Source organism: Lepidothrix coronata, unplaced genomic scaffold (assembly GCF_001604755.1).
Source record: "Lepidothrix coronata isolate B3197 unplaced genomic scaffold, Lepidothrix_coronata-1.0 Scaffold92, whole genome shotgun sequence".
In the NCBI taxonomy this organism is placed as follows: Eukaryota; Metazoa; Chordata; class Aves; order Passeriformes; family Pipridae; genus Lepidothrix; species Lepidothrix coronata.
The window spans coordinates 1,720,928-1,746,109 of NW_016690272.1; the positions used below are offsets into that span (position 1 = coordinate 1,720,928).

General features: G+C 42.0%; 1 long non-coding RNA gene across 2 annotated transcripts in view; it reads right to left on the minus strand.

The window, feature by feature from the left end:
* Positions 1-25,182, minus strand: part of LOC108500686 — a 46,721-nt gene that overhangs the window by 5,783 nt on the left and 15,756 nt on the right. For both annotated transcript variants that reach the window (XR_001875958.1, XR_001875957.1), the window contains exons 3-8: positions 14,062-14,218; positions 12,426-12,535; positions 3,355-3,511; positions 3,102-3,156; positions 2,012-2,101; positions 1,435-1,519 (exon numbers count right to left, since the gene is read on the minus strand). This is a non-coding gene — a long non-coding RNA (uncharacterized LOC108500686). The remainder of the gene's footprint in view (positions 1-1,434; positions 1,520-2,011; positions 2,102-3,101; positions 3,157-3,354; positions 3,512-12,425; positions 12,536-14,061; positions 14,219-25,182) is intronic.

Here is a 25,182-nt window from a genome sequence, read left to right on the forward strand (position 1 = left end):
GAGAAAGAAGGCAGAGCAGTGTGGGGCAGAACCAGCACACAAGGCTCTGCTGCACACAACAAACAGCTAAACTACCATGTATTTATTTTTCAATATGCACAATTGTTGGAACTGGAGAATGAAAATTATTCCTTGACACTCTGATGGAACCATAGAAAGCCCTGTGCTTCCCCTCGCTCCCATGGTCCTGACAAGAAACAACTCACAAATTCTAATAAATAGAAGATAGAAATAAATACTTTAACTACTGGCATCAGGTTGGAATGGTTTTCTGAATCGGAAAGTGCTGCTCATACGTCTTCCTTATTTCTGCACCCTGTAATGGTGGCTCTCCAAAAGTCAGAGTCAAAGTGAGATAGATACTACAAGGATCACAGACACTACACTGGGAAACCAAGTATCAATGGTACATCCAGATTTATGGTAGCTGATGGCAGTAAAGTGAAAGCAAAACTGTTTGCACAGTCTGTATTGTTGCCCATTACTGTGTATTTGCCCTTTTTTCTTGCTTAGCCACGGCTGAAAGAATGGAAAATTGTACCTTCTGTACAGTATTAGGAGACACTTACTGATCGTAAGGTCAATCAGACTAGTTTAGCTGCTTGAGGTATTTATGGCACAATCACTCAGTGTCTTTAAGGAAAGGTTAGATACATTTATGGGAAAGGTATTTTGCAGAAGCCTTCCTGTTTCATAGAGGTCTTGGACAAAATGACCCAGGAGGCCCCTTCCAAGTCTATCAAATGTGGTTCCCTGATTGATGCTGTTTCCCCCCAAAGTCTTTTCAAAACACAAAGCACTGTTATAAAATTTAATATGATACACTATATAACTTTAACACAATGCCATTTTCTTATAGGAAATGGTTAGCTGGTAGCTCAGGAGCCTCGTGCAAAAGGAAGGAAAGTAGGAAAAAAGAAATTGCAGTGCAGTTTCTCTACCAAGGGATATCGACTATAACATTTACACTGTGTCTCAGTACGGACCCTCAGCTGTGCAGGGGGACACCAAGGCATGGAGGGATATCAGTAACCCGGACTGTGGTATATATTTCTCCAGAAAAGCCCAACAAGGCCTGAGGTAATTTTCTATGCTGTGCAATAAGCATTCCCTCAATGCTGCAAAGCAAATGGACATGCAGATCTCCTTGTAAATCACTGCCTGGTGCTGTAATTTGCTGAATGTTTCCTAAGTTGACTAATTTTTTTATCTTTCAAACCATTCACATATTTTAAAGTTAAATTCATGTTAATGGATTTTTATTTTAATTTAAAAAAAGCCAACCAGATTCTCTGGGTCATTTGGTTGAGATGTTCTGGTTGGCCTCCACTGCTCTGAACTAAGTTTTAATTTTATGTTCTCATAAAAAAAAAAAAACAAAAACCCAGAGCTTTACTGAATTGGAGTTTACTCTCAAAACCATTTTATACAAACCTTATTTCCACTCCAGCTGATTTAGTTAATGGACAAACTCCTCTTCCAAAAAACAGCTCCTGACCTCCGTCTTCTTGGGATAGCCCTGACAGAAAATAACAACATCCATACACAGACACTCTGAAGCCTTTTAAAGTCTCACGAATGTGAGCTGTTCCCTTTTGCAGAGTGGGCTGGGATTAACTCTTTTATTAACCTTCTAACCTCATCCATGAGAAAGAAAAATAGCCACCACCACCCCTTTTTTTTTTATTTGGAAGCTTGCATCCTTCTTTACATAAACATGCATGTGCTCACCCTACAGACAGGAGAAAAAAAGCCCATGGAAAGCTCCCTTTCCATGAGGAGCTCCCCAAAACCCCTCTTAGGCCCTCGCATTATATTGTACTCAGTGTCAAAGTTTGTGTTTTTGTTGGAAGACATTTTCTCCCTTTACCATAAGGCTTGGGTCTCTCTATTTGAATCATATTGGTAGGAGCAAATAACAACCTTTTCATTCTTTTCAACATGTTGCATCAATGTATTTTCCTGATTCCTGTGTCAAAGAAGTGACTTTTAGCAAAATGAAAAATCTGACCTGGCTGTAATCCTGACAGTACTCCCATTGCTCATCCTTAGCTCCATCCCTGCATTGCAGTGCAGAGAAGACACTCACGTCGGAATAGCTCTTCTCACGGGAGACAAAATGGTAAAAATTAGCCCCAGAGAGTGACATGAGCAGAAATTTCAAAGGCAGGAAAATTTATCTCCTGCTCTTTGTCTTACAGTATGGTGCACTGTAGTGGTTGGAAGATTTAGCTTCCAAGTATCCCATCTATATAAATCCTACTGGACAACAGCTCTCTGGCTTCTTTTTTAGGGCGGTTTTGCTCAGCAGCTGGAATCTGCCAGGAAATGAGGGTCGAGGTAAGGATGGAGAAAAACTTTCCCCTAGATTTCAGGTGTTGCTCAAGGGGTCAAGATTAGGAAACAGCCAAAGCCAAACCAACCTCTCAGCTGCATCTCCTTGGTGTGTTGCATGAGGTCACAGCTATTTGGCACAAGGACCATGATTTTGGGCCAGCCCTGTCTCTCCTCTGCTGCAGCTCAGCCCATTAACAGCCCTGAGGATACAGTCCCTCTTGGGGTTTCCCCTTTTGAAAGATTTATATTCGGTTTAAATCTAAATTGAAAGCTCCACTTTAGCTTTTAGGAGGCCAAGACACTTAAAAATCTCCAATGAGAAGGACAAGTGAGGGAGGCAAAATATCTCTCCCTTCTAAAGGCATCCAAATAAACCCACTTTGATGAGAAGTTTCCAGCTGCTTTGCTGGGTAAACAGATGCATCACAGTCCTGACGTGCAGGGATGCCCTTCACCAACAGGCAGAAAAAAGAGGTGGTGGGAAGAGTAAGAGGCACCAAAATAAAAAAGGTGGGATCCAACTGCATTTTTTTACCTTCTCTGATCTTTGAAAACAGGAAAACTCATGCAGGATCAGGAATTTCCAACCTGGGTTGCATGCACCATTAATTGTGCCATGAAGCAGAGCTGGTTTGCTATTGTTGTCTTCTCCACAAGAAGCTGTTACTATGAGCTCTTTGGGACTCAGGAACTCCATTTCCCAGTTTTCAGTTAATACTTCAATGATTATACATAAATAATAGTAATGATAATCATAACAATACCTGGCTCGCCATTATGTTGCACTCAGTCTTTGTGATGCCTCTCTCACGATAAAATCTGTGTATTAAACACTTTAATTGAAACTCCTAATAAAACAGAGGTATTTTCACTTGTGCAGTTATAGTCACATAATGATCACAAAGCACTTTACAGAATCAAATAAAAGTAGCCAGTCTGATCCTTCTGTAGAAGATTTTGTGCATCTTAGTAGTGTATAACAAAGCTGCTCCATAGACAATTAATTGTCAAACATACCGTATTTGGGGCTGAGCAGCATCCAAACAGCTTGGGGTTTGTCCTTCAGATTGTTCTCAAAGTCTGCAATGCCACCGCAAATCACACAAGAGGGACTGGACGGTCTCACCAACTAGACAAGAGCAGGCTGTGAACCTTTGTGCCTGTATCAAAAGCCCTGATTCAGAAGGAAAATTAAAAAAAAAAAAGGTTATAATTTTCCTGGTTTAGGAAAGTCTTGATGTGCCATGGAGCTGAGTACTGAGCAGCCTCCATGGGGTCACTGAGAGAGGACAAGGCAAAACCTGGTACTGCAAATTCTAACGCTAAATGGTGCCTCACAAGGTCTGGGAGGGGTCTCAAGCTTTGGGCCTTGTAATAGGTAGTTCTGGAGCTGTGAGATGGTGAAGGGCTTTGTTCCCTCGTGTATAATTGATAAATTACCATTGTTAGTACTAAACAATACTACTGAGCACAGAATGGAAACACGCTAATGCTTTATCCATCTCGAGCAATTCTGCTCGTGTGCTCATACTGTTCTTAAATGTGCTAGATATTTGTTTGATGAAACAATAAGTTTTAGAAAAGAGAAAAATAAGAACTTTAAAGATAATAAAAACCTTGACTGCATACTTTACGACAGGCAGCTGTGAATAAGCTTCAGTACTCTTTATTTTTAACATTCCAGATATGTAATTTAATGCAGGTCTAATGACAGTCTCGAACATACTGCTTTAATCGAAATTGTTCAAGCTCTGTTCTGTGACAAGGGCTCACAAGCTACCAGCAGGGTTGTCCATTTTCCCCATTTCTGTAGGGAAAAGAAAAGGGAGGGGAGGGGGACACTCTTGAACTTATGTTGCTATTGATGTGTAATATACAATAAAAAAACAGTTAAATTTCAATTACCCACAGGTAATTATAATTTTATTGTTTGACTGTACTACGGGGATTTTTGTAATTCCCAAGACTAATAATTTTCTATAATTTTACAGGTTGTCAAATAAACTATTAAAGATTATCTTTGAAAAGGATTCTGCAATTGTAAGGACATATCATACTGTTCCTGTACATTATTAGTAATTAGAGATCCCTGGATAGTGAAATATCCGCACTATATGCTAGCTGCTGGATACCATATTTTCTCACAGCCTTCTGTAATCTTGAACCAAAGCTTTCAAACTTCTCAGCCATTGTAGCCTGAGTCACGTCCAAACTTTTATTAATATTCACTGAGCACTCATTAAGCAATTCTGGTGCGTTCGATACATTAAATCTCTGCTTCCTGATGGGGAAAAGCAAAGGCTTCCTGGTCCATCCCGGAGTAGTGGAAATAAACACAAAAGGACTAATTCTGAACTCTGTCCCCTGATGAGGACATGGGGAAGAAGCAACCTTTATAGCAGCACAAAAGATCTGAATCTCCTGAACGCCTTTTGACAATGATGTGGCTGGCACAACAAGATGGAATTGTGCTCCCTGATTTTATCCTGAAAATAAGCATAGATGCAAATATGCTTGGGATCAGCATTGGCTTAACTCAAGGAGGGGGAATGGGATGGGCAAAGTCTCCAGCCCACAAAAAGGAAGAGATTTTGGGGTATTCCCTCATCCTCATCAGTGAGTCCCCCTTTATTCATTGGGACTTTGGTGAGGACTCCCCAGACCACTTTCTCTCCCACTCCAGAGCTCAACACCCACAGAACTAAGGAAAGCAGGCAGCAACTGCTCCCAGGTTAGCTGGCAGCAGCCACAGGCCACTAGAGCAGCATGTGCTGGGTGACAGCTTCCTTCTCCTGTACATGCAGTGCTTGGTGAGAAACTCACTGCCTTACAGGGGTGTAATCCTGAGGTGGACCAGAGGAGGGATGAGCTGAGAAGAAAAGCAGACCCCAAAATGTTGCACAGAGCATCTGGGCACAGGCTGTAAGGGCAGCAGTGTAAAACCACGCGAGGGGATTAGCAGCTGTAGAGATCGTTGATATCTCGCCTGCAGAGCCATCAAAGGCACCATTCTTAGCTGGCAGCATTTTTTTATTGCAGCTGCCCCAGGAGATAGTCATTATTTGTTTTATTGGCCTCTTGGATTGCTGCGTGGTGGAGGCTCTGTGCAGAGGGAAACTTGAGCACATTAAGATTTCCTTCTGGGCTGAAATCTTGGTTTCAGGACGTGAAGACTTTCACACCTCCACCCTTAGTGGGGTTTGCACATCCCCAGCCTGTCGGGACACCAAGCAGGAGCATCATCCCACCGCACTGGACACATCTGCAGGGAGGGGTTTGCCTTCCTCCCGCTGCCAGGAAGGCTCTGTGGCAGCTGCAGTGCTCAGCAAGGGACCTGGTGAGGGATTTCCCTCACACCAGGGAGCGTGGAGGGTGGATTGTGTTGGTTTTACGGCGGTGTGGAGCTGGTGGAGCAGTATAAAGATACGGGAGCACAGGGAAGGATTAAGGCCAATGGACTGCAGCTCTCTGACTTCCTCTAGAGATGACTTTGATGGAATCCAATGTATTAAATCTGAGGAGTCAGTATAGACATATGCACTGAGCTCTCTTTTCCAAGGTCTGCTTGTCTTGCTGTCCTGTGCTCATCCTGCACCTCTGGGAAGGTGTGGGAAGAAGGACAGTTGATAATTTGGAGAGCACTTCAATCAGTGGCATTTCCTGCTCCTCATGGCCTCTCTGCCTACTAACCCATCTCAATGAGACTGAGCCCATTACTCCAGATGATTGGCATTTATTATAAATGGAGGGTGGAAAATCCAAAGCCCAGAGAGAAGGCTCAGTATGTTTCTGGATAGCAGATGATACCATATACAAATACACAGCCCTCTTTCCCCTCAATTTTGGTCTGTGTTTTGCCTGCTTAACACATTCCTTCTTGCAAGTAGAACACGTTCTGACAATTGAATAGTGAAAGCAATTAGAAAGAGAATTAATTGATAAAATTAAAGCCCTGCTTTCCTTATGTTTGTCATATGACTACAAATATTGTCACTCCCATTAATATTAATTAATATAATTATCAATGTTTCTAATCCCTACACATTTTGTTGAAAAGTTACTCTTAGCTCAAGAATATAATTGTTAAGTCGTGGAAATGTTAAGTAGCAGCTAAGCAAGTCCAAAGAATTAATAGCAAACTGTAGTTTATCCAGGGATTAGACTTTTAGCAATACATAATCACCTCTTCATGTGTTCATCCACATAAAATACCTTCCATCCCTCACTACACTTCTGCCTACTTGTCCTTGCAGAGCACAGTTTTCAAGAATTAAAAGAAAAAAAAAGAGAAGATAGTAAGTAAATATTCTTTGCAGTTGCACAGTTTTCTTCAAGGTAAGTCACTGCACTAAGAGTTATGTACCCTCAGCTGAAAGCAATGTCAAGGTCAATTATCTCACACTGAAAGCCCTAATGCAAGAGACTTTTGTGATCAGAATAATATATGTAACATTGCAAAGCCTTTGTTTTGGGCTTGAGGAAAGCAACTCCATTCTCTCTAGGCTTCCCGACGCGTTGTGTCTCGGTTTTGAATGTCACAGATTATTCCAATCATCTAAAGGACTGCCTTGCCATGCTGCTGCCATTTGAACAGCTTTTCCTGTGCCGAGGGCACCGGGATGTGGAGCAGAGCCTTCCTTCCCTGCCACCTGCCCGGTTCCTCGACGGACAGTCAGCAATTCCTGCCTGGCAATAGCATCACAGCAGTCGTTCTGCATGGAGTATTAATCAACTCTTTTGGAAAACAGCCAAAGTGCTTTAAAGGCCTTTGTTGTAGGTTGGAGGGGTTTTTTTTGCTGCTAGAAGAGAATAATGTAATCATTTTGCTATTAATTTTTAATTGTATATTGCCATGCTTTATTACCAATCTATACTGATTTTCCTAAGAGAAATGGGGATGCTGTGCAAGCGGTATCTGTTAGGAACATGTTGGGCCACACTGGAAGAGAAGTGACAGGAAAAAGCTGTTCTTCAAAGTTATTGCAGTCACCTGCTGCTGTCTGTTCCTACAAGGTATCACATTAAATACTTATAAAATGTATGAGCTTAAGAAGATTCATGGGGAAGTGCCACGGTTTTTCCCTGTTGTCAGGTGTTTTCCTTTGCTTGGTTTTGTTGCGTTTGGTTTCTTTCCTTTTTTTAAAGGCCACCCTTTGCAAGGAAAAGTTACTTCTGAGAAATCTTTTGCAGGCAGAACAAACTCACTGACATGGATGAAATCAGCAGCAAGAGTAAGAAATACTTATGCATGAATTCTTCTTGGAAGACAATCATTATCAAAAATGCTAAGATTCAGCCCACTGATACAGTAGATACTGGTAGAGAAATGATTGTATCACTCCCTTGTATCCTTCATTTCATCTAAGAGAAAGCTGGCCATGAGGGGACAGGAAATCTTTAATCTCCATTTCTTCAAATATCTGGTTCTTATCAACCCACATTGAACATGAGCCACACAAAAACTTAATGACGTGTCCTCCACTTAACAAAACAAATGCAAACAAAGCACGGACAGTTCTCTAGTGTGAGATGGATTAATCACAACCAAATATTACATGGGAGCAAGTCTGCAAAGCAGTTCTAAAAAGGCAGCATAGCTGTAAATTCAGGAAGAAATCAATTAGACAAAAAAAAAACAAAAAACAAAAAGTATGTAGAAAGTCTACACTTTGCAGGAATCTAAGTGGCAGGAGGAGGGTTAAAAGGACCCTTCATCTGTTCACCCCAATATTTGAATATTATCCTTTGCCAAGAAAAATCATGGCTTTTTTTCTCTTGAATCCCTAATACTAATTATATATTTCTATTTGTTTTATGTAATAAACAGAGAGGAGATTGTATTATGTAATATCCTATAATGTATGATCCCTATAAGAAATCACCCTATAATAAATGATCTGTACAAATATTTGTCCATAATTTTATTTTATAGATAGCAAATAATTGGTAAAAAGTATTACTACACATTTGCATAAAATAGTCATAATATTTATTAATAGCTAACAAATTATTGATTATTAATTAACAATTACTTAACAGCTAACATATTGCTGATTATTAATTAGCAAGTAATTAATAATTAATAGTTCACAAATTATTGATAGGTGTATGTATAGAATATTTATTAGTATATTTTACCAATTGTTTACTATCTATAAAATAAATGTATAAATTTATATCTTAGATAATTATATAATACTATTTAATAAAATTTATTATATTTTTTGGCAGATATTGAAGGTTGCCGTAATTTCTGAGAAATTCTGGTGAGAATTTACAAATTTGCACCCAATTCAGTTGAATTAGTTTCAAAATAGATAAATGGGTGCTTTTCTTGAAAAAGAATTAGACACGTTAATTTTCAACAGAAAATTTCTACCTGATCACTTCCAAACTACAATTTTAGTCCTGGCATGATCATCAGTGAAAAATGTGCCTTTGCCTTCTCCATATCCAGTTCTGCAGGATCTCCAGGACTGGTTCAGGAAAACACTGAAACATTCCCACTAGGTCCAGTAAGCACCTTTTGCAAATAGTGATTCTTTCCTGAGCTGGGGCCAAGATAGGCCAAGTAAAGGGAAAACCAAAAATGCAGATAATGAAGCAATGTGCCCATAATTCCCCAGCAAATTAGAGATTAAATCTTTTGCACATTAGCCAGTCCAGTTGCTCAGTTAACTGTAGTCTTGTCCCTTTTTAGGTCAAAGACCCTCTCATCAGTGCCTTCTTTGAGGTGCTGACAAAGCACTGATGCTCCCTGATTTTATGAAGTGTGTGGAAGGTGCAAAGTGAACCATATTTTTGCTACTTCCTTCTTTATGGCCAAGAAGTTCTTTTTTTTTTTTTGAGAATATTTAACAATATCTGATGAGACAAATCTACCTCTCCTGTTGTTGTGAGCACAGACACAGGGCAGTCTGTCTCCTTTGCATTTATCATTCCAGGAATTAGTTTAATCAAAGCATATTATTGTAAAACATAACATACAGTATATTATTAATGTGGATTATCCTGTTGCTTCACAGATTTGAAAAAATAAAACAAGAGAAAAAGCTATTGCATTTGCAGTCACCTTTGGTAGGGAGGTTCTGTTCCTCTGCTTATTTGAGATATTTCTTTCCATCTATTGCACCATCATGTCTCAGTTTCTGAGAGCTATAGATATTTATTCAGTGCCCTTCTATCTTGGCCATCGTAAATAGCTCCCTGATAACAAATCACACTCTCTGAGCATCATTTGCTACCAGAAAGGATCTTCAAGAAGCACATGCTCTGTGACACAGGATATCCTCTGCTTTGTTGTGAATGCCATAAAGAGTTTCACAAAATCAGCTTCCTTCCATTTCGAGGATAAGAATGTATCATCTTTGTAGTGTTACCACTTCTTACTGCCTGTTTAGGTTTCATACTTAGTCACTGCTCCCTTGCTCTTCAAATGAATGCTGCTACTTAAATACAGAGAACGATATGTGCTCATTGAGAGATTCAAGGATTTCAGCTATCAATAGAGGCTTAATTATCTGCTGGTGGTGCTCAGGTACTCTATCGATGGCTGTTGTATAAAGCCAGCATAGAAGAGACCACTCACAGCTCTTCATGTGCTCTGATCCAACAATTTAGAAAAAAAAATAAAATGTAATGCATAATATTAACTTGCATTTTACTTCCCTATGTCATAACCCATCATGTAATGTTCTGTTATTTCGTGTCATGTCATGCATAACATGATGCAATGCAGTGTCACACTTCAGAAAATATTACTAAGTGAGAACTGATTCTTGTTATCAGTTCAGAATATGAGTCTCTGATCCAAACATATTGTGGCTTCAGCTGATAGGAAGGGATCAAACTGAGAGCTACGATGGGCAAATGTTTTTCTTCTCCAGTTTGGCCAGCAGATGTCCATTTGTCAGGTTTAGGTTCGATTGAAATTTCTTTGTCACGAGCGCTTCCTCTTGTAAAAGAAATAGTAATTTTATGGCAAGCCAAAAGCTGAAAAAAAAAAGCCCTCGGAAATACATAATAAATGTATATTAGCGAGACAGAAAATTGGAAAATGGCCACCTGCCAGCAGCCACATAAATTTTGGAGGCAATGCATTTTTCTGCCATTATGCATTATCAGAGGAATTGCAAATATTTATTAAAAGTATTAAAATGGTGAGAATGTTAAATGTTTCCTTCAGTAGTGGAAATTCGCAGTGCCACATAGCAGATAGGATATTCTGATACAATGTTTATTAAAATGACTTCATTTTATTAGACTGTCGTACACAATAAATGTGCAGGTACAGTTAACAAAAGATCTATTGTGGATACGGGAGATTTGTGAGTAACACTTCAAAAAAATAATCTCTTCTGAACTCTATTCATATAAAAAGCATGCTACAAACTTTCATTAACTTCCTTAGAACCAATTATTTTCTGAGCTTATTTTCTTTTTTTGCCACCCCACTGTATTTTGTTAGTCAGTTTGTTTGCTTACGTTTTAATGCTTAACAGGATTAAATGCAGTTTAATTTATATACAAGTAAGCCCAGTGTGTACATGTAGCAGGCAACCAAACATTACCATTATTTTGGGGTTCCTTTACAGGTCTAAACATGAATGGATGGATAGAATGCATTGGGACACCAGCATCTTTTCATCCACGAATAAAACATTATTAAAAGATCGGTGGGAGCTCCATAATATCGATTGCAAAGAAATCACATTCCAGTGATTCCAGCACATTTTCTGCTGGAGTTAATTGTGGTGATTTTGTTCATAAGGTTCCGGTTGCAGCAAGATATGGATGCAGTGAACACCACTGATGTCCCAAAGCCTCACAGGGCAACTGTTCTGGTTGGCTTTGCCCCTTCCAGGAGGGTCTGAGCACGGATGGGAAGAGCGGCACAATCCCTACGTGAGCAGGTGATTTGAGCAAGTGAAGGGTTTAGGTCTGTGAAAAGTCATTGAATAACCAGCTCTCGGGACAGAGTTAGAAAACAGCTGGATTAGAAGGGATACCTTGAGATAAACAACGCTCACAAGAGCTGAGATGAGATTGTTGCTGTTGGAATGGAAACAACACCAATTCTGTGCTCAGCAGTTCCCTGAATCAGCAGTGAAAGGAAGGAGTGAAATAGTGAAAATAGCAAAAGCTATTGCCTTCACAACTTAAAGTGTCATCTTAGTAGCTTTTAAGAGTCTTTTTTTTTTTAAAGAAATGATCAGAGAAATAAGAAACCAGTATTGTTTGGGTTCTTTTTACACGAGGATTCCTCAATTCCTAATAATCCATTAAGTAAGAGGTGCAATTGGAGTCTATGTTGTAGGCAGAGGGTGAATAGATCAAAGTTACAAGACCTTAGATTTATGAAAAGCCTTATGCAAAAAAAAAACAAACCCAAAACCAAACAAACCTGACTCTGAAAGATAAAATTTCAGAAATAAAGGATTTTTCTCTCTGCTTTTATATGGTGCAGTTTTATTCCTTTCTGACAAACACAGAGCACTGGACGGGGGAGTAACTTTCATGAAAAAAAAACACTTTCAACCAGACACTTGGGAAGGATTTGTGGAATATCAAATGTGGTGCAAGGGATTTAACATAAAATGTGTGTGTTGGACAGAGACCTTGGCCACCTCACAGGTAGGGTCAAATCCTCTGTTGCCTTTGGTGGGGGCAGGTGTGACACCCCCTCCCTCCCTGCTGCAGAAAGCCAGAAACCAGAGCTGAGATTTGCTCTGTCCAAAACACTTGGATAATTCAGTCTGTGCAAAAAGTGGAGTCAGCACTTCAAGCAAGGCAAACCCATTTGCTTGGCCAACCTTATTTAATATGAAGCATGTTTTATCTTGATTTAGGTGGTTGTTGTTCTTTAATTAAAGAAATTATAGGAGGTCATTCTCATTAGTTTAGAAGAGTCCTCACAGAAGGGGTTTGCACTGATTTAACCTCAGGGTAAGCTGGCACAACTTTTGCATGTAAATAGGATTTAACACTGGACACTTTGTGTATAATCCAGCTCTTCACTTGTGACATTCAAGGAATACTTGGAATACTGACTGGAATAAAAAGATAATGCTGATAAGCTGGGGTCTTACCGTGAAATTTGTCAAATGATCTGCGGTGGCAGCCCGGAGCCTCTGCACCAGCGGGGAAGGGACACCACGGGGCTTTCTGCTGGGGGCAGTCCAGGCAGCACTTCCCATCCCTGCATGATGACATGAGGAGATATTGTACTCAAATCCCATCGCTCACGTCTGGCCAGATGGAGGACTAGCTGAGGGGCACAGAAATTGGGCAGAGAGAGGGGGAAGCAAGGTGTTTCCCCACTAGCCGAGGAAGCTGTGCCTTGGGGCCGGAGCGTGGCACAGGTGCACGGTGGCAGAGGGGCCACCACTGCCAGGGAAGGTTTGCTGTGAAAAGGATAAGGAAAAAAAAAAGCAAAAAAAAGCAAAAAAAAAGCAGCGGCATGAGAAGTGCCAAGTGAATGACGCTGTCTTTAATTGGTACCACCAAGGGCTTTGTGCGGTCAGCACGCTTTTCATGTTTGTAATAGAATCCCCAAATTCGACTGATCTGAAGGGCATCTGACTGTTTTACATTAATCACAAGCTATACAGCAGAGGCTTGAGAGCAAGTGGGCAGATACCCTGGTGGAGTAGCACTAAGGAGCTCTCATTATAATCACCCTGCCAAATCAAAAGAAAAACCCTAAGGCGCCTAATAAAGGAGACCACTGGACTAAACAAATTGAACAAGTAGCTAGACATGCATGAGCTTCCAACTACTGGTGTCAATCACAGCTTTCTGAGCCGCCTCTTGTGCTCGGTGCACAGAAGCACACTCAGGTGAAACGCGGGCTCTACGTACAGGTGAGGTGCCAGCACACAGCCCCAGCGCTGGGGAAACAGGTACAGGTGCAGTTTGTAAAGGCACCTGCAAGAAGTCATTGTTAAACATTTGTCAAACCAGTACAGCACTGAGGAAACGGGCAGTGTGGATGGGGACACCAGCATGCTCGAGCAGGAGGATGTCTGAGCAGGCTTTTCCAGCTTGGTAGGGTGGGATGTCTACTTCTGTAGGCTCCAGTTCAGAAGATATCAAAGAAAGGCCTTGAACCTCACAAATCTGTGTGGCTTTAGGACAGGGAAAAGGCGCAGTACCCTGAAAGCCCTGTGCACTTCTCACCTTCCTGCACCTGTTGGTGGAAGTTATTATATTCATTATATTCCCTACTGGAAGGCAAAAAAACAAACAAACAAAAAAAAATTAAAAAATGTGGGTTGTTGCTTTCTGAAAAAATGCAGTTGGTACTAATGAAAGATCTCCAAAAATGGGAGAATAAGAAAATTCTAAGTTTAGAGGCAAACCTGTTGTTTGGGGTTTTTTTTAAGAAAAATGAGCTAGGTTCCTTTAGCTACCATCCCTCCTCAAAAGCCATCAGGCAGGAAACCAAGATTTTGAGGTACTCCTTCAAAACTCAAAAAAAAAAAAAAAAAGAGTAAATATCAGGGAAGAAAAAGAAACAAAAATTACTAGGATCACTATTTAGCACAGCAATCAGGGGAAATGAAAAAAAGGAAGGTTTCAGTAGGGAACAGATGGACAAGGGATGATGCACTGAGGCATCGGGTGAAGACATCAAAGGAGAGGTTTTATGGAAAGAAAATTCCCGTGGAAGAACTGATGGCTAAAACACTGTCAGCTTTTTAAGTATTGGGAAGTTTTACCTACCTGCTTCATGACCATTGTCACACACAGTGACAGTGCTGTGAGGGCACTGGTTGCTCTCCCCCTGTCACCATCTGAGGGGCTGCACCTCTGTATGAGCCTCATCATGGAGGAGGCACAACTGGGGCTCCTCTTGCAGGTGTCCTGGTGCCTTTCAAACCTGGAAGGTAATATTTTGAGAAATCATTATTAAACGTAATCCTTACTTTTTTAATTAATTTCTCTTTTCTCTGCTTTTTTTTTCCCTATTGCTTCTCTCTATGGTTTGTTTTTAGGTGTTCTTTTTTTACCTCCACACTGTAATAAATCAACATATAAATGCAGTGGATTATTTCCACCTGGAATGTTGGAAGACAAATAGTACAAAAGATCAGTTTGGTCATTTACCATATTGGTTTAGCATGGTAATACTCATGGGTTTTTTTTCATTTCTCATTTCAAAACTGTAAACAAATGCTACAAGAACAGATCAAATACTGCCTACCTAAGACAGTGCCTTGTGCAATGAAAACATCAGACCTGGTTTTGGAAGGCCAAACTGCCCCTCCTTTACTTTTTCATAGGGAAAACACAGAATTTTGAATTATCCCGAAATTTGAAACTACTTTTTTGCCAAGCAGCAAAAGTGCAAAAATGCACCCTTAGCACCAGATGCACCCTTAGCCACGTTAAATCACAAACACATACACACATGGAGATGAGGAAAATGCACATTAAATATGAAAAAGTATTCCTTTCAGGCAGAAGATAAACAGCCCTACTACAAATTAGCTCTCGGCCCCGTCAGGTGTGAATCTCTCTTGTCAATACGTACCAAATTCCCTGAGATAGAACCACATGGTCATGAATTTTATTTCTCTCCTGCTTAATTCCTAGTACCACTCTCCCTTGTGGATTTACTCAGGGATGATTTACAGTGGGAAAGGTGACATTAAACACGTCATTGAGCATGCAAAGATGCTGCACTCAAAGCAGCATATGCTTGACTTTGTTAAAAGATGAATGCTGTCAACTCCACAGTGCCCACCAAGATCTGGCCTCCTTTTTCTTCCCAACAAACTTTGAGGAAGATGCAGACATGAGTCTTGACACTGAGAGAAATAAAAGTTAATGTATTCATGACATGATTTCACTTGCAGCCTGATTTAGCAATGTCTTGTCTAGTTTGGATCTGCTGTTGCTTTTCCTAATTTACTCATTGCACAAAGAAAATAAATAAATAAGTGCACTATAGTCTTATTTATCCTTCTTTGGACATTTCTTTACCAGGCAGATGGTCAATTAAGAGCACTAAACAATGACACTGTTTTCTCTGTAAACATTTTTTTTCTAATAGCCTAACAAATGAGAATCTGTGCTGCCATACTGCTGAATACCATCTTGACTTTCTAATTACAAAGAACTGTGTCTTGATAGTAACAATTACAGCTGTAACAATGATGCTGGTACTTGAACAATATAGTTGGAGGCAAAGTGCTTATCGGAATATTCACAAATAAAGGCTTACATTTATGCCAGCTCTGGAGAAGGGAGGTTAAACAGTTGGGGGTGGGGAGGTGCAGAAGAAAGGTTGAAAACATTGGTTTAGTAGCTACAGATGTGAATTTGAATCCAATTACATGAAAGGCAAGGGGGGGACGAAGCATGAAAAGATGCTGTTTCCTTCTGTTTGGCTAATCAATAGGTTAAAGGGTTAGTAAAATTAACATGTTAATAACATTCATTCTGCTATTTATATACCAGTCATAGTATTCTCAGAGAATTATGTCTTGTGAGCAATATACATATTATTATGCCTGCTTTTTCCCTTTTTTTATTGTCCGAGATGGTGAAATGGTCAGTATTTTTTTCCACCAATGCGATGGAAATTAGCTTCTCAAGTCTCCAATTTACCCTACCTTTCTTATTTAACTTCTTAAATCCAACTCTTCCAAGATTTGGGTGGGTTTTTTCCCTTGTTTTTTAATGAAAAGTTCCCCCTACCCCAAAGAAAAGGGGCAGCACAGTCCCTGAGCTCAGCACACATCCCCACGTGCTCCCTGATGTCCCAGGGAGCACGTTGGCACCAGGGCGCCAGGTCACCATCACAGAGGGAACAGGTTCCTTGGAGGAGGCTCAGCTCCTTCCTCCTGCTCCTTTGTCCCCCTCTGCACCTCTGGTGCCACAAGGCCCCCCACCCCTTGGCACTGCTCTGTGCCCACAGGCAGGATGGCTGTCGCCTCCTCCGCTCCTTCCCTCGCTCCTGCTCCCACAGCGCTCCGCCCGCTCTCCGAGCCGTAATTTAGCCCACACTTATTAATCAGTGCACATAATTTGTCTCTAATGCTGTCAATTTAAGATGGCAACCTGACTTTTTTTTTGGAGGGGGCAGGGTCAACAATTTAATGAATCTCGTCTGCATTTTAATTCAGACCTAATAATCTGCCTCTGGCAGTTTTCTTAGAAAAGCACAACGTTTTCCAGGATTTTCTTTCATCAAATCCAGCACAATGGGATGTTTACCTTCCTGCCTTGGATATGCTCAGCCCAGGGTAAGTCACCTACAGACCTACCTTAATCAAACTGGGACATGGACTAAATCTACTGGTTTGGCCTTTGAAGGGTTTTCCTGGGGAAAAGAGAAGGAAAGAAGGAAAGCAGAAGGAAAGAGAAAGTTGGGGCTGTGCAGTCCCTTTTCTGCACAGATTGGTGCAGACTGTAGGCAAAAAAGTACTACAGACTTCCGTGGTTCGCTGCCCCTCATGGAATAACTTCACGAATGGTTGGAGCATCCAAGAAGTGCTTTCTTTATTTACTCTTGTGCTTTTCTTTTTGTCCTTCCTACAGTAAAGTCCAGCGAGAGGGAAAAAATGTACTGAAAGGAAAGAGGGGTGCAGAAAACTCAGTCCTCCTGGCGAAGCAGCGTGGATGAGTTTGTCTAACTGCCGTGGCAGGAGGCTGGAGCCTGACGGAGCAGCTCAGCGGACTTCCCTGGGTCAAAATAAATAAAACTCCCCAAACAAGAGGCTCTGGCTCCCCGTGTCAGATGTAAACGGAATAGACTTTGTTATTAGGAGCGATGTGCCTTTGCCCTGGCGAGGGCTGCGCTGACAGGAGCCCCTTTCTGGATTTCAGTCAGCTGCTGTCACTTGCCTTGACAACACGGGCAGTTAATGTATTCACGGCGTTCCTGCACACGCATCTGCAATTCCCAGCATATTGTATTGTTTACCCCTGCTCTTTTGTAGTAGTGCGTGTAGTAATTTGCCTTCCAGCAGCAGAAAATTCCTCAACTTAAAATTTTACCCTCATTTTGTTTGCCCTTAATAGAAAAACAACCCTATTGCAGCCCTGCCACCAGCACAGCTACAGCGCTCGGCAGCACCACAAACAGAAAAATGGCACATTTCACATTCCCATCAGAAGTGTCTTCTATATATTTTTATGCATATCCTCTGCCACATGTTATTTTTTCCCCTTTAACAGCTGCTTAGCATATTTTATGCCTTCTGGACTGGTTCTAAGCAGCACTGGAAGGGGCATTCCAGCAACCTACCTGAGTACTGACAGTAACAGCAGAGGGCTTTTATGTCCCAAATTCCCTCCTAGTGCTGGTACTCCTGTCTGCCAGCACAAGGCGCTTCTGGGGCAGCTACTGCTTCACAGTCCTACAGCACCTCCAGTCCAGTGGCTCTTTGAGTTTTTGGTGAGGAATTAGCTGTCATTTAACTGATTTACCCCCTCATATTCATTATTGTCCCCTACTGCAAAACCTGCCAGATTCAGGTGTCTGTCCTCACCACATATTACAAGGCAGCCCCATCTGGCACACCAGAAATATCACTAAGTCTACTCCATTTTCAAGCTTAAGCTCCAAGCTGGTAATGAAATGAGGCAGAAGACCAAATTCCCATATCCTGAGACCCTGCAGGTTAAACGTATCATTTCCTGATACATAAACATCTTTCTCTAGGAACTTAAAATAAAACCAAAAAAAGATAAAATAATTCCCTTAGTTCAGGCATCTCCCAAACACAGGGGTAAGGTCATTAGAAAGACGCAATGGGAAATGCAGTGAAATTCTCTCATCTCAGTTGCAGGTCTGCATTCAATAGACTCGTGTTAATGCCCTTTGCTTTAGCTGCTGCAGTGTCAGAGTGACAGAATCCAAGCAGAGTCACCTGAAGTCGTCCATAACACGCTACTTAGTTTAAATTCCTTTGTCTGGCCACAAATGTCCAGTTCTAGCTAAAAGCTTGAAAGTGAGACAAATGGTAAAATAGACACTTCAAGAGAATAAAATTGTGAAGTGCTCAGGTAGCACTGTGGAGAAGGGAGTTTCAATTCAGAGGGCTTTCCAGATAAAACAGACAATTAAACTCCTATTGTAAAGAGATTCCTCCCTCCCCGTTTTTCTTTTTTTCTTTTTTTTTTTTTTTTTATTTAAAGCAAGGGGAAAATAATACTGGGAATTTAGAAACATGAATTTTTAAAACCTAATAAGCTACACTAACAATCTACACAATTCCCTTCCGTTAAAATATTCATTTGGAAATACAAGATTTGTGATGAGGGCAGGCTGGGTAAACAGGCCTGAATGCTGCTGATGCAGGGGAGTCTCAGTGGTACCCCCCAAGGCCAGTGCTATCCTTGGCCATCCTTGGCTTAGCCCTGTCTTGGTTCTCCTCCTTGTCCCTCCACATGCTGAAAAATAACAGCCAATGAATTGCACAGTGCTTTTAAAAGGCAGGGGATGTAAACTGCCCTTTTATATCTGTGGGGACTGCTGGGCACAGAGAAGGAGCTGAGCAGTCTGGAGGAATAGAGACCTGGCAATGGGAAGTTCCAAGCCTTCATGGCCTTGCCAGACCTCCCAAGTGCTCCTCTAGAAGAGACCAACTTGCACCTGACAAAAGATTTAGGTGGTGACAAAGAGACATATTCCATGGATTTGTTTTCCTAGGCACCTGCAGCCACACCCTCTATGGTGCTCCCCATAGGACTGTGATGTCTGCTGTACTGTTAGTACAAAAAGACACTTAAAAACTCTTCGGAAAAAAGGCATTCACACATTTTAATGAAACCTCCAAGAAAAGGGATGAAAAGCCACTCTTCAATAGTTAGAGAAATAGTTTTAGGCTTGATTTCCTTTCCCTCCCCTTCTCACCTCACCCCAGTACCAAATACATTCAAACTGAACTAACACTTTTCTCCTAGCCTGCTTCATGCCTCATGCTTTTGTCTTGTCTTTTTTATTATAATTTTTTTGCAATCTTTTTGTCTTAGCCCAGTTTTCTTCTCCCTCTGCTTCCCTTCCCTTATATTTAGTTCTGTGTGACTGGACTCCAGCCTTCTCCCTCTCGCTCTCACACACAGTGCTATTAAAATTAAATCCTTTTGTGTAACTCTCCACTTCATTATAGGTCTTCAAGCCACTCCCGAAATCCCAAGCCAGTCTTTGCCTTTAGCTCATCTGAAGGCAAACTTCAGCACATGGTTTGCTTCAGATAAGTCACCTTCTTCCCACCAGTTTGCCACATGATTTATCACAAGATTGCCACATGGAGCTACAGACTAACACAAAATGACCATACCAAAGAAAGTTGCATGTTCCTCTCTTGCAACACAAAACCAGGTACCATATGAAATATTAAACAATAAAAAGGAGTGGTCTGATTGAGGAGAATCAGTCCTGAAGGAACCTGGTGAAGAAATCAGTGATAAACTGCCTCTGTGCAACAGAAATCCTGCTTTACCAGGGATGAAAAATGCTCAGACCTTCCTGAAAACATCATGGAATTCCAAGTACTAACTAAATGATGCCTTCCACTTTTGAAAGAGAGGGAGGTGGCAATTTAACAACCAGGTATTTATTCCACCATGTACTCCTCATACCTGGGCAAAGGTGCCATATCTCAGTGAGGGCAGCAGGGAGGATGGAACCCACCTCATACTGAGTAGACTGAACTAGTCAGCAGGGCTGAAAACAACCACTTCTCACTAGTCTTCCAAACCATCTCTAAGTCCCATTTATTTTCAGCACCCAGATAATATTGTGATCTTCAGGTCCTCAGCAGGCTGGAAAGTGAAAAGTCTCAGTTGATATGTACATGACTAACACACTCAAGGATATTCCTTTGGGACAATAAAGATAACAGTGCCCAGGGCAAAACTGTCAAGAGAAAGAGGGAAGGTTTAAATGAGCTTCAAGAAAAAAAACCTATTCTGAACTCACCAGTCATGAAGTACTCATGCAAGAATTACTTTTCTCCTTTTTTTTACTGAAAAATAAACTTTTCTTGCAATAACTGGAGGTGACATCATCACCACTGGTCTTGCCACTATTAATAATAAGCTCAGGTAAACATACAGGAGGAAGTTGTCAGGGAGAAGATAAAGATGAGGCCGTTGATTCACAGAGTAAAAGTGGAGTAAAGAGAAGTGGAAAAGTAGACAAGGACTATGGGATTTGGACACTCCCCCCCTTCCCATTTCCAGTGCCCAGGTATGGCATGACCAGTAAGATATGTACCAAAGATGAGGGTAATAGCTGTGGTGAAGCAGCCTAACTGCCCTGAGCTGCAGCAGTGCTCCCCTTTGCCTGTCTCTCCCCAGAGACAATGCCAGGACAAGGACCAGAAGCAGGGATTTGGAAGGAGTCAGCAGTGCAAACCTCAGTGGAGGACTGCGAGGGGTAAGGACCCCAAATCAGGAATTACCAGCACAGGGCACCGAGCTACAGCCCTCGGTGGAGAAAGGACCCCGACACAGTCCCTGAGGGAGCTGAATTTAGGGAGCTGCCCACAAAAAGCCTGTAGTAATACATGGGAGTAGAGCCAGTGTCCAGATGAAACACTTATCTGCAGCACGACCTGCAGGCACAGCAGGAGGGAAGTCCATCAGGACCGAGCCACAGGGAGGGAGGCTCCTGAGAAAAGGGATGGTCAAATGCACACCCCAGAGCTGGGTGTGAACGGCCAGTTCTGATTCAAGCCCTGCTTGATGAAGTGAGGAAGCGGAAGGACTTCAAAGATACATTTAAGCAATAAGAAGTCATAACTACTGCCCTGAAAATAACAATTTTGAGGCGTGGGCTAATCCAACTTGATACTGAGGCAGGAGGAGAAGGAGTGACCAAACGCAGAGGTGTCTTTCCTACGCTGTGAATTTGTCAGGGTGCCTCGACCTCCTCCTGCTCATGTGCTGCAATGCAGCGAAAGCTGGGCACTTTGTAAAATGAAAACGTTGCAGAAGCTCTAGGTGCAAATGCAGCATGTGCAAAAGCCTTTTTATTCAAACTGTGCTACTTAACGAAGTGGTTTGTGAAACCATTTTCGAGCCTTCAGCAATTTTCCCTGCTTGAAGAAATCATTTTAGCATCTTCTTCATGGGTTGTTCATAGACTTTAAGCCTCTGAGTTCACCCCATGGTGTCACCTGAAAGGGGACTGCAGGCTATGGATCACAAGTACAGCAGAACTGGAAAGTTCATTTCACATATTGTTTCAGCCCCAGCACTTAATTCTGGGAGGAGGCGATTTTGCATCAGAATGAGACATACTAGGTACAAACTACAGATTACTTTTCAGAGGAGTTAATCTTCCTATCCATTATCTAGAGTAATTCAAAAAGCACAAAAAAATTGAACTGTTCTTGAAAAAAGAATTCATGTTCAGGTAATTACAAATAACAGACACATCTGGTTATCTTAATTGTTTGGGAATGTCTCAATTATCTAAGAATGTTTTCATAAGGACTCGGAGACAGTAAAACTTTCTCACGGCAGATTGCATTCACTGATGAGAGGAAATTCAGCCCAGCTAACACACTGGAGCGTGCTTAGACCCACAGAGCACTTTCAGTCCCCTTGCCAATGGGCTTTATTTGCCTCTAAAGAACAACAGACTATGAAGTGAGAAATGGGAAAGTCCCACTTAGGCAGCAGCAGCCCCTTTCCCTGAGAGTTGCAGCTTTTCCAGCACTCCTGTGAAAATGAAGGTGGTTTTGTGTACTGATGGTTCAGCCAGAAAAATGACAGCAGTGATTTTTTAGTCATCTGCCCCAAAGAGAGGTGAGCCAAGCAAAGGCCCCTGTCCTGCTGGAGGGCAGAGTAGGTGTTTGGTGGCTGGTGAGTGGCACCCCTTCCCTCACAAATATTTGAAGTGTCTCTTGCCTGAGGGGGCTCACTGCAGAGGAGCTCAGAAGTTCCTGCAAAGCTGAATTCACCTGCACAGGGTGGTGGCTGCTTATCAGGGACACAGAGCCAAACCCCAGAGAGGGGGAGCTTTCAAACACATCAGGCAGACTCTTGCCCCAGTGCTGCGTGTCGTTTCATCACACAGACTACAAAAATCAGTAGCTGGCCACTGGGAATTTCTTCCCTTACCTCTTAAGCCTCCGAAGAGGTGTCAAGGAAGGGACACAGGGGAGTTCTGCACTTATGCCAGGATGCCTGCACCCCACTGAGGGGGTTTCTTACATGTTTCTGTCCCATAGCTCATCCAGCTCTTCCACCAGGGCCACAGTCACCTGGCTCTGATCCTTTCTGCTTAGGGCTGAAGAACCCCTCAGCTTGCTTCTGCATGTAGCCTAACTAGCACCTTTGCATGGCAGACATGATTGGGGTGAAATCCTCTAAGTGGAGCGAATGTACCCCTGTGGCTAATCAAACCAGCAAGGGGGGGTGTTGCTGAGGCTCCACACAAGTCCCAATCAATATTAGTTATCTGGCTGAACGTGCAAGCCGGCCACGTCCCCTCCACCTAATGCCCACTCCCATCCCCTCCACCCTGTGGGTATCAGCAGGAGGGAACCTGATGTATGCTGGTAATTATCTGCTGCTGAAAAGAAGTGCTATTTCTCTTATTTTTGTAATGCAGATCAATGCACATGTCACTACTGAAAAGCTGTGTCATTTAGGATGGAGCATTAACTGCTAGGAATGGATTCTGAAGCTCCCCACTTGTGGGTGGAATATTTTCTGGAGGAGTTGAGCCTTTCGAATGCTGCATTTCATTTATCCCACTGCCTCTTTAAGAGTAGTCGGTGGAGGGTGTTTGAGAAAGTGACAGTTTGTCATCTCCTTCCCCAGCGAACTGGAGCTGGGGACAAAGTGGTAGCAGGGAAAGCAGCAAACTGGCACAGGAAGGTGAGTGGGGGACATGGACAGCTTTGCTGGGGTAAGGCAACAGCCCAGCAGTGGGGCTGCGAGGGAGCAGACTCCAGAGGATGGAGGGATAATCATGTGGGAGAGAAGAAAGATGTTCCTGTGAGTGCAAACACGGTAAAGCACCCAGGGAAAGAACAGAAGGAAGGCTTGGAAAAGGGCAAAAGCTGGATGCTTCACTAAGAGGGGTGCAAATCTGGAAATCAACATGCACACACAGACACCCACACAGCCCCCTCCTGCCAAAATTGCTACCTAGGAGCTGTGCTAGCACGGACTATCCAAAAAGGAGCCATCTGATTTGCAGTGCGAGGGAAGAGTTTTCCAAGTGTCTTTCTATTCTGCACAAGAACGAAACAGAAACTTCTCCAGATACTTGCTAAGAATGAGAGAGTGCAAACTCTCTTACTGGTCGTCAAGCCCAGGTAAAGAGGAGCACATAATGGTCACAACTGGGGTTCACTATGGTCTTTCACCAAGAAAAACCTCAAAATCTGTCAAAGGAAAGCTATCAGTTTACAGTCATGTGAATTATGAACTCCAGTCTTCTAACTGGGAATTTTTATTAACTCTCCTTTACACCTCCAGGATGACCTGGTCACCATCAAACTGGAAAGACACACAGTCCCCCTAAAACAAAGATTCTGGCACTCAAGTGCTGCTACAGCTGCTGTTCTGCACCCAAAATAATTACCTGCTGCTTTAACAAACGTGCATTTCCCTGCTCAGGCTGCACCCTCCCCTCAGCCACACAGGTGTACACAGCCCGCAGTGAGGGTGTTGACAAACCTGAGACACACTAAGCATTAATAAAATGTGACCCATACCTTTCCCTGCTTGCTATTTGCCATTGTTAAAACAGGCATTTGCCTTACATTGCAGCTCTGATTTTTAGAGCATATGCTCACTATGTACGGCTCCCCTTTGAAAGTTCTGTTACTCCTTGGAATTGCTCAAAAATGTCAATATTCTTTTGAGTACTTGATATTTACAGTTTGATATTTAAAGTGTGCAATTTGTTATCTAAATTGCATAGCACACATTCAGTTTCCCGACTGAATGACCTAACTTTTATGAACCTTTCCAGCTTTCACAGGAAAAGGTTTTGTTTAGACACGAAACACCTTTCCATGATTAGACAAATATCAGCTACCTCGGAAAAGCATTGCAAAAAGGGTTATGAACAAAGAGAAATAGAAATTATATTTAGAACTCCACAGAGATGCAAATAGTTATTCCTTCCTTCACCTACAGCCCATACGTAGTGCCCAGATTGTTTTTCTTTTTTACTGATGTTGATTTTCTTTTCATACTGAGAAAAGAAGACACATGGCTAGTTTGAAAGCTGATCAGATCCCTCGTTCATTTGAAAAGCTTATTTCTAAATAGTACTTGCAAATATGTGATGAGCATAAATTTGGAAACTGCTGAAAAACTAGTTCTATGTGTCATAACACAGGGTGTTGGGTTTTTGATGTGGGACTGAAGTACGATGAAAAGCCAAAGTCCTACCAAAAACCCACTCCCTGATGACCAGCCAAAGGAGGATTGGAGAGGCAGCATTATTTCTGGACACATTCCATGTCCCTTTTCACTGGAGCAGACAAGTACATATGACCTCTTTGCAATGATTCAGGGTTTCAAAGCTGTCTCCTTAAGCCTCTTGATCACCACTTGTCCCTCCCCATTGACAAGCTAAGCACTTACAAGTTTTGAAGCCTCCTTGGCTCACTTTTAAATTTTCCTTTCCACATCTTATGCCAGCAGTTACCCAGAGGGAGAAAAAAACCTCACCATATCCATCCTTCAAAAAGTCTAACTTTCACTCTGCTAGTTCTAATCCATTATCTAGGCCCACTAATGTGTACTACATCATCAGAGGAGCAATGCTCTGATGATGTAGTACAGCCCATGTACATGTACATCATCAGAGTTATATCCTTCTGATCTGCCTGTGGGTTTAATAAGCATTCCAGATGG